A 13,924-nucleotide genomic window follows, 5' to 3' on the forward strand; every position below is an offset into this window, starting at 1 on the left:
CTTTGCCTTTTGCAAGTTACTACAATGTGTTATCTCTTAACATGCCATTAATATTATTTTTGGCTTTCTAGTGCAGGTTCAGACACAGCATCATTAAAACTCATAACTTGTATTTGGCATTTTCATTTTATGATYCAGTGCTATGCAGAAGGCGGGGAAAATACACTGTATTTACGACACACAAAGAAGTCTCCTGCAGAAAGGTATTTTGCTCGATTAATTACAATAAATGTGTTTATTTAAGAAACCAATGTACTTGGGTTAAATGTGTTTACAGTGTTTCATCTTTGCAAAAGGACTTGTTCCTTAGTGTCTCTCTCTCGCGCTCTCGTGTGCTCTCTCTCTCTCTCTCTCTCTCTCTCTCTCTCTCTCTCGCTAAAGCATCGACCACAACAGGCATTCAGTTAGCTGAGTAAACAACATCAACATCTACCCTGAGACAGAATCCATAAAACCTTTAGGAAAGCTTTAATGACGGTCAATTATAGAATAACAAAGCTGTTATTAAGGAGAGGGGAAATCTATAGCTCTGTTGAGGAAGAAAACCCAATAGCAAACTTAAAGGCCTTTATATACTATCATTAGGCGCAGTGGGATGATTAGCCTTATAATGAATAAATCAAGCTTACAAATCGAGGCAGATTAGCAACAAATAACTTATTGTCCATGCCATATTTTACATGACAATACAGTAGTGTCAGGCATGTGACGGGGTTCTCATGTATGTTCTGTTGTCTTGGTTTGGAATTGTTCACTTCCTGATTTGACTGAATTAAAATCAGTCTACCCTGGTATTTAGTCTTCATCTTTGTCCACATATCACGGAGCCAGCAATGGGTAAAAAAAAATCCATCCATACGATGGCCATAAAAAAAGTAAGGGAATTATTTGCCTCACCCTGGTAGATACCCACGGGGGCGTAGAGGTCAACTGAGCTAGACCAGTCACACACCATGACTGTGTGTAATGTGTGTTGAATAGACTCACAGAGAGAGTCAGGATGCAATGGATGCCAGACTACTCTAGTTCCTCGCTCCTCGCCATGGCAGCAGTGTGGATGGATACACAGAGGTACAGTGAATGAGCGGGCATACTGTACCCGACAAGGCACCATGACGAACGATCCGAGAAAATAAACCATGGGGGGGGTCTTTTTCACCGGGACATATGGCTCTCGCATGTGTCCTAGTTACAGTATTCAGAATTTCTCAGAAATACGAAATCTTTGTATCTCACTGGCTGCGTGTCTGAAATGGCACCCTATTCCCAATATTGTGCACTTCTTTTGGCCAGAGCAGTGCAGATCTTTTGGCCAGAACATAGGCCTTAGGAATAYGGTGATGTTTTGGACACGGAATGTTTTGGACATGCATGGAAAAAGCCTGTTAGAACTAGAAGTCTCTCAGAGGCGCTGGCCAAATGTAGCACTATAGGTAATAGGGTGAGATTTTGGCTTGTTAGAGCAGAATAATTATTTTAGAGGCTACTGAATGTTTGGATTGAGTTCGGACATTACACAAACACCAGGGGAGAGGGGTAGGAGGCGAATGCTTGGAAAGAGACATGAAATCCTGCATTCTGCAGTGTCATACCTTTTAGTTGTTCCACTGTCATGATGTTGACAGGGGAGAAAGGGATCTATGACCTGTGCTATCCTTCAAGTCTTGAAGTAGATTTTCAGGGAAAGACCTTGTGTATGGTTGAAACAGGGTCCAGACAAGACCTTGGTTCAACACTGTGTAGCTGTGCTTGATTGAGCTTGCCTGTTGCAATGAAAACAATAGAAAAGTCCCTCTCCAGCCATGTTAAAGCAAACGCTGAAAGTATTTGAAAGATTTCAAATAATATTTGAACCCAGGTCTGACCGGGGTCCTTCCATGAGTTAGGTTGACTTTAACAAAGGGCACCATTCTTCAGACACTCAAACCTTTATATAAGTCAGAGCCCGTCTGCAGAGCCCGTCTGCAAGTCTGAGTACGCAAGAGCGATGTGGTTTTTGTGAAGAAGCGTAAGTAACTACAGAGGCCAAGGTAAACTCTCCATAAACCTGCCATGCAGTAGAAACAGCCTTTGAATCATGGAGATAACAGAACCATATAGATCAGTGGAAAACTCTTGGTGACCTCCTCACCTTTCAGAAAGACATTCATCACGACGTCCACCTGCTCAACACGTGCTCTAACTCATCCAGAAAGGTCCAGAAACATCCCAGGACTGATTCAATTTCTCACTTCTTTCCTGTTTGGGTCTTCTGAAGGTTGTGACCTCATGTAGAGACGTAAAACTTTACCAACCACGTCCAGGTGTAATGGGGTTTGACAGGTGTCATTCAGAACAGGGAGCTGCTTTGTGTTACCTGGCTGCACTAAATTGAATGACAGGATTTCCATTTGACATGCTACTTACATTTACATTTAAGTCATTTAGCAGACGCTCTTATCCAGAGCGACTTACAAATTGTAAAGTTCATACATATTCATCCTGGTCCCCCCGTGGGGAATGAACCCACAACCCTGGCGTTGCAAGCGCCATGCTCTACCAACTGAGCCACACGGGACCTACTTAGTCTCGGAGCTGGCATGTACCTCAGTATGTTCAACAACAGCCATTCCACATAACTATAGTTAAAACTACTTCTAACCAGGTTGGTGGGTAAATATAATTAACTAACTAAAGAAGAAATCTACAAGAGTGAAATGCTTTTTTTTATGTAACACAATGTACACCTAATTTTGAGTTTATTTGTTGAATAAAACTGACTGGATGGGAAACTATTTCTATCACATTTTAATTAGCACTACTCCTTATTTAATCTAACGCATTCACGGTGTTCAACGACTCTAATTAGATTTCCTGCACACACAGCGTCTCTAAAAATCCTTCAATGTGTTTCTCGTTCCCCTCCCTTCTTTTGTCAGACAATGTTAAAGTTTCCACACAACAGGCAGTGTTCTATGACTGCTCTATGAGCTAGACGACCTAGATTCAAATAGTATTTGTTTTCTTTCAACGTTTAAGCTACACTTGATTGAGCTGGGGTGACGCAATTGAACCAATTGGGGTAGTTCCAAACGTGTGAACCTCGCCTATCTGGCACTCCAGACAGGCTCGATCAAAACGCTCAAAGCATTTGACAGAAACCAAATACTTCTTGAACCCAGGTCTGAGCCAGACCCAGACTCTCAACCACTAAACACATGCTATGCTCTCCCTCAGGAGAGACATCTGCTGCCATGATCTGACCCACCAACCACACAGCTCAGCAATAATAAACACCATTCATTCTCCAATACTATACAACCAAAGATTATTGCAGCTACTCATTCAAGCCGTTATGCTATTCTTGCACCCATGACATAATGCACCTAATGTTGTGTCATTAATATGCTGATTATTACCAGTGCTATAATAACTAATAAACAGATMAAAATAATTTGTGGTGGATATTTCTTTGTGGAGAGAAGACAGACAGGTTTGTAGGTCAGTCATTCCATAGCTCTGAGTCAGTATGCATCCCAAATGGCACTCTATTCCCTATATAGTGCACTACTCTCGACCAGAGCCTGTAGAGGGGATAGAGTGCCATTTTGGACACACCCTGAGTCTGAACTACTGCCTTTTTCCTTTTTGTCTTCTACTGGCCCAGAGCCTTGCTTACTTCACATGGCTGTCGGCCGGGACTACTCAGCGGTATCAACAGCCTGTTGGGCTGCAGCTGTGCTCTCCTCGGCTGAAGACGGGATGGGCGGATACGCCACCTGAGGCTGGGGATGAGGCATAGGGTCGGGGATGAGGCTGGGAGGATAGGGTAGGGCTGAAGCTGCAGCTGTGGGTTGAGGCAGAGGCTGGGCCTGAGGGGGTTGAGGCAGAGGCTGAAGCCCGGGCTGAGGCTGGGGGCCAGTCTCAGCCCCAGCTGAGGTTGAGGCAGCGTCCACCCCACTAGCTGCCAGGTGTGGTGCCAGTTACATGTCAGTAGTCTCCCTTCACCAGGGGATCTATGAATCATCTGTGCAGGGAGCCATCCCACCCACAGCTGTCAGTTGTTCCAATACACAGCCACACACAGGGGACAATAGTGATAATGCCTATACATTATTATCATGGCGATACATCATTATTTATAGTTATGTTGGGAAATTATATCATACATTGTAAGTAACAGCATACTTTCCAGGACACAAACATGTGTTATATTGGCAGAAAGCTTTAAGTCTTGTTAATCTAACTGCACTGTCCAATTTACAGTAGCTTTTACAGTGAAAAAATACCATGCTTTTGTTTGAGGAGAGTGCACAACAATAAAAAACTTTTATCACGGCAACTGGTTTGATACATTCACCTCTGAAGGTAAATAATGTACTTACATTCAGTAATCTTGCTCTTTGTCATTCTGAGGGTCCCAGAGATAAATTGTAGCATAGATTAATTTGATAAAATCCATTTTTATATTCAAATGTAGGAACTGGTTTCTACAGTTTGAAGCCCTGCTAGCTCCACACCAACCCCGCCCGGCCATCTAGATGTGTGAAAGTTAGTGTATAAGCTAATGATCAATCATGTATGACATTCCTGGGAGTGTGTAAACTTACATGTTGTATTACCATATCATTTGTGTATGTTCTCTATAGTTATGTACTTGAAAATGTATCAATTGACCAATTCGGCACATTTGGGCAGACTTGATACAAAATATTGTCCAGTATTGCAATGCTTCACTGGATCAATCTGAAACTTTGCACACACATTGCTGCCATCTAGTGGCCAAAATCTAAATTTAGCTTAAACTACAATATTATATTATTGCCTTTCTCTTGCAAATGATCTTTTACCAGATCTAATGTGTTATATTTTCCTACATTCATTTCACATTTCCACAACCTTCAAAGTGTTTCCTTTCAAATGGTATCAAGCAGCGATGTTCACAAGTCTTTGAGGTAGAGTCCAAGTCAAGTCTATTAGGGCCAAGTCTTTGTCAAGTCTCAAGTCCCTTTTGGCAATGGCTTTCTGCCTGCTGTGGGTTAGGTCTATAAACCTTGTAAATTATTTGAAGCGACTCCCTTGTTCATTAGTCCATACTTGTATGAAAGAAAGCACATCAGGCTCTATTTAAATCAAAATAATTTCCTCTTAAAATGTAGACAGTTTACATTAATAAAAGTAATTGTACCGGATATGAAAAAAAGCTAGTATAACATTTTAAAGTGCATGGTATTTTGTGGCAGACATTGTCTATATTTCACTTCATTCTGTCACACAAACAGAACATCTGTAGGTGAGGGAAGATAAATGACAAGCATGAATGTAAGCCAAAAATGATTGACAACTGTTCATTAACTGCACTAAAGTGTCCTATATATCAAACGTAATGACCTTTATTCCTAAAATATATTTACTGACCCGGACACTTAACAGAAATACAATTTCCTGTAACAATTAGCAAATTACATCCTGTGCCTTAAGACAGAGAACATTTATGTTGCAGACAGGTTGCATTTCAGAAAGATCAAGTTTGTCAGCGTCCTTGCACTGAGCCTGGCACGATGAGGGCGCATGATGAGACCTCCATGACAAAACATTCTCTCCACTGGGGCACAGGTGGCAGGCACAGCCAACACTGTCATTGCTACCTGCTTGAGCATTGGAAAGTCTTTTGCATAGATTCTCCAAAAATCCAAGCAATCAACTTAATTTTCATCAGAAGATACTTTAATGTAGCGAATAATATCTGCTCTGAAAGATAACTTTGTCTCCTTCTTGCTAATCTTGTTTCGGTAGCCAGAGAACAGTCTGGAGGTTTTGGCAGGTGGTTGTTCTTGTTTATCTCCGTAAACTGCTCTCCGTAACGGTGACGTTCCGTGCCTCAGCCAGAACAAGGTCTGAAAAGAATTCATACAATTATGTATATGATCAAGAATATAACAGAATACATTATACATGAAAAAACATTATTTTAATGTAAGTGACATAGAAGACATTGCATGTTGCAATGCATTGTACCTACCAATCAGACTCTCCTTCAAATCAGCTTTATCTTCATGAGGTATGAGGACATCATGATCAAAACAGGCAGAAAGATGGGTCCAGCAGTGCAGCCATTATGTATACATTGTCACCAAATGGAAGTTGTGTRGCCTGTTCATCCGAGTACTCCATTCTGACATTCACAAACATCCCCGGGAATCGGCGTTTGAGTGACTGCTGCAGTGCTTTTACTAGACTGACTAGGTGACGACTTGMGCTCAGTATACTTTGCAGACGATAGTCGAGTGACAGTACACAAGGAAGGGCGGCACTGAGAGTCACCACTTTCTCCCCCTGAGTAAGGMCGGTGGCCTGGACAAAAYGGTCCAAAATGTCCACTAGCTKCAATAGCTGGCTCCATTCCCTTGGTGATAAGCAGAGCTCCTTGTTTCCTTGGGGCTCAAGTAGAGTATTGAGGCTCTGTTTATTCAGATTGGTGACTGCTTTAACAAGCCAGAGGATGGAATTCCATCTGGTAGACACAGCAGCAGGGATACTATGACTGTCTCGGAACTCTGCTTCAAATGCTTCTTTCAGAGCCACAGGTAGTATGTAGTAAGCTGCAACGTTTAGTTACCTTAGCCATCACACTGTTTATGATTTTTGTTTCCTTTAGTCCGTCTCTAAATGTATCACAGATTCTTTCCCCAGTGTGTGACCCTGTGAATCTATCACAGCTCAACAGAACTGACTCCAACTGGGAGTTTTTTCCCCCTGCTCTGTGGCCATGTAATGGGCCGTTACTCCCATGATGCGCCTCATGGCCCTGTCAGTCCATATATCTAGTGACAGACACTGATTCTGTCTTCTCTAGGGTCTTCTCTCTGGTCTATATTTATCATCTACCACTGACATGAAATGCCTAAAGTGAGGGTTGTCCACTAAGGACATAGACAGGTTGCAGGAAATGATCAGGTCTTGCAATATAGCCTCTGTAATGGCCTTCTGTCTGGGGTGGCCCTGGCTGTACACATGGACACCTGTGGTGGTCAAGAATGAGTCGATGCTGCTCTGTCCTTCTGTCCCTGTGCTGGTAACCTTCGCTTTGCAGAATTCAGTGTACCTGCAGATCAACAACATCATGGATAGTTGCTGCTGACTTGAGATGGAAGTACAAGGACACAAACAAATATATATGGTCTATGGGATTTTCAGCAGAAATGTCCAAGAAGTTGCATGCTTTGAACTCTCGTTTTATACTAAGTTACTTCCTAGGACCTGGTTACAACAGAAAGTATATTKAATCTCAGAYTGATATGCATATAGCCGAGATGTAACGTAATAATCTCTGCTAACAAGCAGGCCTAGCCATCTGACAACCCACCTCTTAATTAACGTTTCAAGAAATATTCGACAGCAATACATTTCCAGTTAGCTTTCTTGTGTGTCATCTTTTAGCTATCTGGAATCTGCTAAACAGGCTATTATTAGTCTAACCACATTGTAATGTTGTTAGCTAGCTAGCCTAACTGACCTTTCGTAGTGAGTTTTCAAATGTCGGATGTAGTTGCGCCAGCATCTTTAATGTTAATTCCACAAGTTTTGCAAACAGCATTTKTTTTTTTCCCCACTGGCATTATACTGCAGGTTCTTGTAACCAAATGTAATAACGAAAGCCTCACCACCTGATGACATTGTTGCTGATTACGATTGTTTAGCTGTAGTACTACAGTGACGTACAAATGACGCAGACGTTCTAGAACGCTTTTTAGACCTATGTATTAAACTACTTTCTCTGTGTTACAACGCCACCTGTTCCATGTTATCTGACAGAATGCACAACTAAAACTTCTCAGTACTGACTTGCATTGTTCACGAGTCTCTCATCTAGACTCCAAGTCAAGTCTTAAGTCAATTGATCACAAGTCTAAGCCAAGTCGCAAGTCATTTTCTTTGCGACTTAAGTGCGACTCGAGTCCGAGTCTCAGACTCGAGTTTACATCTCTGGTATCAAGCATATGCATATCTTTGCTTCAGGTTAGATTTGGGTATTTCATTTTAGGCGAAAATATAAAAAATGGGTCCGATCCTTAAGAGGTTTAAAAAGCAGGGAACCATCTGTGTGTGTGTGCGTACAGTATGTCCTACATTTAAACAGGTTGAATAGGCCTACATCCAAACTGGAGTATAGCGTTACAATTTCATTTAATTTCTGGTATGCAGTCAAATCTCACATTTCCCTTCCTACCCACAGTCATTTTGAATCTCAAAATCACAGATGGATAAGTTCAGAGTGACACGAATTCCCCCTAGACTTTACACTGTTAATAACTCTATAGTTCCCTCAGAGCAGACAGTCTATAGGTTTGACTTTCTATATACAGTCGTAGTCAGAAGTTTACATACACTTAGGTTGGAGTCATTAAAACTAGTTTTTCAACCACTCCACACATTTCTTGTTAACAAACTATAGTTTTGGCAAGTCGATTAGGACATCTACTTTGTGCATGACAAGTAATTTTTCCAACAATTGTTTACAGACAGATTATTTCACTTATAATTCACTGCTTCACAATTCCAGTGGGTCAGAAGTTTAAATCAACTAAGTTGACTGTGCCTTTAAACAGCTTGGAAAATTCCAGAAAATTATGTCATGGCTTTAGAAGCTTCTGATAGGCTAATTAACATAATTTGAGTCAATTGGAGGTGTACCTGTGGATGTCAGGAATTGTTTAATGTCAGGAATTGTGAAAAACTGAGTTTAAATGTATTCGGCTAAGGTGTATGTAAACTTCCGACTTCAACTGTATTTATCTACCGTCCCCAGTGTACCAGCTCCTCCATTCCCCTCACTGGATGGGAAACCTCTAAAGGCTGATTTGTCCACATCACAGACTGATTCCCTTCTGGAGACTAACCCCTCAATGTTCTATCATAGCTTAGGGACGACAGTTTCACTTCACCTTGTACCGCTTTAGGTCTACAGGAGTGGGTGCCTGTTGTCAAAGCTTATGATTTAACTGTTGGTTTTCAGGCTCGCAGAAGGACGTAATCATTCTATATGGCGTGTAATATAGAACACAGTATGTGGCACGGTGGTCTTGTTTTCCATCGTGTGATTACGTTGTACCTCGCAAGCTTTAACCTGCTATAGCCTGAGGGAATCGGTTCTGTTGTTTTTGAGAACGTGGAGAGGGTTGTCAAACGGCCGTTGTTGGTTCAAAGAGGCGGGGGATATCAAGCCTTATCCTCCAGCCCCTACTCAGACTAAGTCCCCCTTTGTGTGGGTGTGTGTGTGCGAGCATGCATGCTTACGTCTGTGTGTGTCTGTGCGTACGTGCATGAGTGTGTCTCAGTGTGTGTGACCGACCATGTGGGTCTGCATGCGATTGTTTTTTACTGCTAATGAACTGGCCTGGGGAGGTGGGAGCCACACCTGAGATAATAAAAAACACAACACGATGAGGACCATCTGTGGAATGGCAGTTTGATGCATCACTCTCATTCCATCTCTTCCTAGTCAAGGAGGTTAGCAGCAAGAGCCTCATTAATGAACACTTTTAAGAAGAAAGAAAACAAAAATATCAGCTTTCTTAAAGCAAACAGTTTGAGTCAGGTTGGTTGGCCAGGGAAAATGTTCAATATTGAAGGAACCTTGGAGGAACTGAAGCTGCTGAACTGATACTGTTCATAGTAATAGCTGTGAAAACCTTTGGGCTTTGGGGTAACTGACCTGAGGTCAGGGAGAGAGGACTAGAGAGAGGGGGAGAGAGATAAAAATGAAACTAGTTGATAATACATGTTGCAATAAGCTGTATACACTATACAGTATAAAGTATCCTATTTACCTGTTAGCTGTGCTACACTATACGGTATATAACCATAAAGCATCCTATTTACCTGTTAGCTGTGTACAGTATATAACCATAAAGCATCCTATTTACCTGTTAAGTAACCTGTTTTTTTACTATTCTCTACATTGTAGAATAATAGTGAAGACATCACAAGTATGAAATAACACATATGGAATCATGTAGTGACCAAAACAGCATTCTGCAGTGATACGACATCCCATCTGGTTTGCACTTAGTGGGACTATCATTTGTTATCAACAGGACAATGACCCAACACACCTCCAGGCTGTGTAATGGCTATTTGCCCAAGAAGGAGAGTGATGGAGTGCTGCATCAGATGACCTGGTCTCCACAATCACCCGACCTCAACCCAATTGAGATGGTTTGAGATGAGTTGAACCACAGAGTGAAGGAAAAGCAGCCAACAASTGCTCAGCATATGCGGGAACTTCCTCAAGACTGTTGGAAAAATCATTCCAGGTGAAGCTGGTTGAGAGAATGCCAAGAGTGTGCAAAGCTGTCATCAAGGCAAAGGGTGGCTACTTTGAAGAATCTCAAATATAAAATATATTTTGATTTGTTTAACACTTTGTTGGTTACTACATGATTCCATATGTGTCATTTAATCGTTTTGATGTCTTCATTATTTTTGTACAATGTAGAAAATAGTAAAAAATAAAAACCCTTGAATGAGTAGGTGTGTTCAAACTTTCAACAGGTACTGTAGTTCCCCAACCAATGTAGGCTACTGGCTAATTGGAATCATAAAAGGCAACAAAGGCCCTCGCACATAGAAGACAGTACAGTACATACTGTATGCATACTAATCTAACTAGAAACAGAGCCAAGGTCCATGTGTTAGTCAATGGAACACTACCTAATGGGTAATGGGTACATTAGAAAAATGACAGAGACAGAGCGACACAACCGTGCAGGGCTAACTAACTCTCCAGGCTGTTACCATGTGGAGCACAGCCTGATCATCAAGTTACCACTGACTCTGCTAAACTACTGAATCTGCCTGCTAAATAAATTAAGTTACTGTTCAGGCCATTGTATGCAGTGTGTTATAATGAGACAGTAATTGAAGATTTGTGGAGTGTTAATGTGGTGTTTACATGAATATACGACTGTATGGCAGTAAGTGTCATGTGAGTAGAGTGGTGGAGGGATAGGCCTATGGATGGCAACTGACCATCAATGGAAACTTACTCTAAAGTAAATCTAAAGTGTGGTCATTCTTCCTCTAAGCTGGGTTCTTCAGAGTATCTAAACTTCACTAAAAGCTAGTTCTGCAACGCTATAGAGGGAGGGTCTGGCTTAAAGCCCCACTCCTGGAAAAGAAAGACTAAGCCAGAACGGTTGTGTGGACACAGCACCGCTTGCATAACCATAACAGTAACACATTGATACAGCGCTTCATGACAAAATATGTGATTCCAAAAAGACTGATGGAATAGTAGCCCAGTGCATGGGGACCTCAGCGGATGCACCTTTTAAACATAGCCACATGGGAGGATACCTCTCGAGGAACACTGATGGGTGAGCATATGGAAAGAGGATTGTGGGACCACTGCCAGAGAGAGGGAGAGAGAGAGAGAGAAAGAGMGAGAGAGTGAGAGGGAGTGAGAGACAGTGAGGCAGAGGGAGAGAGAGGATGGCCCTCAGCTGGAGAATAACACTTAATTTACAGCTGACAGGTTAATGCTTTATTACTTGTTATAAGCATGTATGAACCTTTATAACATCTTGTAAAGGCTTATAATATGTTACATATCGCTACATTTTCTCCAATTTGATATCCCACTGGGCACAGATGTCAGTTCAATGTCTATTTACAACGTCTACTTACATTTGGTTGAGTTGTCAACTAATCAAATAAAATAACATTTTATTTGTCACATGTGCCGAATACAACAGGTGAAATGCTTACAGTGAAATGCTTACTTACAAGCCCTTAACCAAGAATGCAGTTTTTAGAAAAATAAATGTTATGTTTTATTTTTTAATTAACGAGCATCAGTAAAATAACAGCAGCGAGGCTATATACAGGGGGTACCGGTTAGTCGAGGTAATTGAGGTAATATGTACATGTAGGTAGAGTTAAAGTGACTATGCATACTGTAGATGATAACAACAGAAAGTAGCAGCGGTGTAAAAGACTGGTGGGGGCAACGCAAATAGTCTGGGTAGCCATTGGATTAGCTGTTCAGGAGTCTTATGGCTTGGYGGTAGAAGCTGTTWAGAAGCCTRTTGGACCTAGACTTGGCGCTCCGGTGCTGCTTGCCATGCAGTAGCACAGAGAACAGTCTATGACTAGGGTGGCTGGAGTCTTTGGCAATTTTTATGGCCTTCCTCTGACACTGCCTGGTATYAAGGTCCTGGATGGCAGGAAGCTTGGCCCCAGTGATGTACTGGGCCATACGCATTACCCTCTGTAGTGCCTTTCGGTCGGAGGCTGAGCAGTTACCATACCAGGCAGTGATGCAACCAGTCAGGATGCTCTCGATGCTGCAGCTGTAGAACMTTTTGAGGATCTGAGGACCCATGCCAAATCTTTTCTGTCTCCCGAGGGGTAATAGGCTTTGTCGTGCCCTCTTCACGACTAACGTGAAGTCAACGTGAAAGGAACAAAATAATTCACCATGACATTGGATTTCGGTTAAAAGATACAATTCCTTTACGCTGATTACTTTCTGCAAATCCAATCAGTTTTCCGTGTTGATTATATTTTTTTGCTGTTGAAATGATGTGGAAACAACATTGATTCAACCCGTTTTTGCCCAGTGGAATGTTTCCCAGTGTGCAACTCACACAAAGTCTTCCAATTACGGAAAGATGCACCATCAATTCCCGTAAACCATGACTCTGATGCAACTAATCTCGTAACGTTACATCACCTCGACCTCAACCACCTAATAACGCTCCTTCCTTGAAGTTTAATCAGGATTGATAAGACATCTTGAAGTGAACAGTAATACTTCAAAGGCCCTGGGAGACAGAGTCGGAGAGCAAAACAGAGAGAGTGAGAGACAGAGAGAGAAAGAGACAGAGAGAGAAAGAGACAGACAGAGCATTTATAAACAACAGTCTCTGCCCAGAGAGTAACCGCTTATCAAAACTGGCCCAAAAACACAAGATTGAAATTAGCACAAGTGATCTGGCCCCAAGGGCAACACTTAAGAAAAGCTGAGGTGAATAATAAGAATGCATACATCAACTATTGGTGGAGTGAGGTCAAAGGTCAGAGAAAGTTGGAATGCTACCGAACATTGGAAAGAGACTTCACTTTAACTGAATACGTAACCCGTGTAAAAGACTCCAAAGAAAAACGTTAACCAAATACAGAATTCGAGATCATAGCCTGGCAAATGAAACCAGATGCCATCAAAAAGCATGGTTAGCCATAGAGGACAGACTCTGTCATCACTTTGTCAGGAGAGATTAAAAAGTGAAGAACATTTTCTAATCACCTGCCCCAAATATCTATTAATTAAAGACTCATTCTTCCCCAAATTCAAAATGAAAAGTTCAACATTCACAGAACAATCAAACAAAGAGACACTTTGTATATTTTTGGGGAAAGATCTGATGTTACAGAGTTGGCAGCACGGTATGTCACAGCTTGCCACAAGCTAAGAGAGGAAACATAAAATGTACTATTTTCTCCATGTATTATAAGTAATAGACAATATACACTGAGTTTTCCATGACTAACCAGGTGAATCCAGGTGAGAGCTATGATCCATTATTGATGTGACTTGTTAAATCCACTTCAATCAGTGTAGATGAAGGGGAGGAGACAGGTTAAAGAAGGATTAAGCATTTCGATAATTGAGACACAGCCTTTGTATGTGTGCCATTCAGAGGATGAATAGGGCATGACAAAATATTGAAGTGCCTTTGAACGGGGTATGGTAGAAGGTGCCGGCCGCACTAGCTTAAATGTGTGTCAAGAACTGCAACGCCGCTGGGTTTTTCACGCTCTACAGCATCCCTTGTGTATCAAGAATGGTCCACCACCCAAAGGACATCGAGCTAATTTAACACACCTGTGGGAAGTATTGGAGTCAATATGGGCCAGTATCCCTGTTGAACACTTTCGACAC

At 41.8% G+C, this 13,924-nt stretch overlaps 1 long non-coding RNA gene across 1 annotated transcript; it reads right to left on the bottom strand.

Annotated features, from left to right (window-relative positions):
* Positions 1 to 5,172: 5,172 nt before the first annotated feature.
* On the bottom strand, positions 5,173 to 7,684 carry LOC111953967 (uncharacterized). The gene is made up of 3 exons (XR_002875932.2): positions 7,496 to 7,684; positions 6,002 to 7,084; positions 5,173 to 5,876 (listed from the first exon to the last, which is right to left on the bottom strand). It is a non-coding gene; the product is annotated as an uncharacterized lncRNA (long non-coding RNA).
* Positions 7,685 to 13,924: the final 6,240 nt, after the last annotated feature.

Source organism: Salvelinus sp. IW2-2015, linkage group LG27, assembly GCF_002910315.2.
Source record: "Salvelinus sp. IW2-2015 linkage group LG27, ASM291031v2, whole genome shotgun sequence".
Lineage (NCBI taxonomy): Eukaryota > Metazoa > Chordata > Actinopteri > Salmoniformes > Salmonidae > Salvelinus > Salvelinus sp. IW2-2015.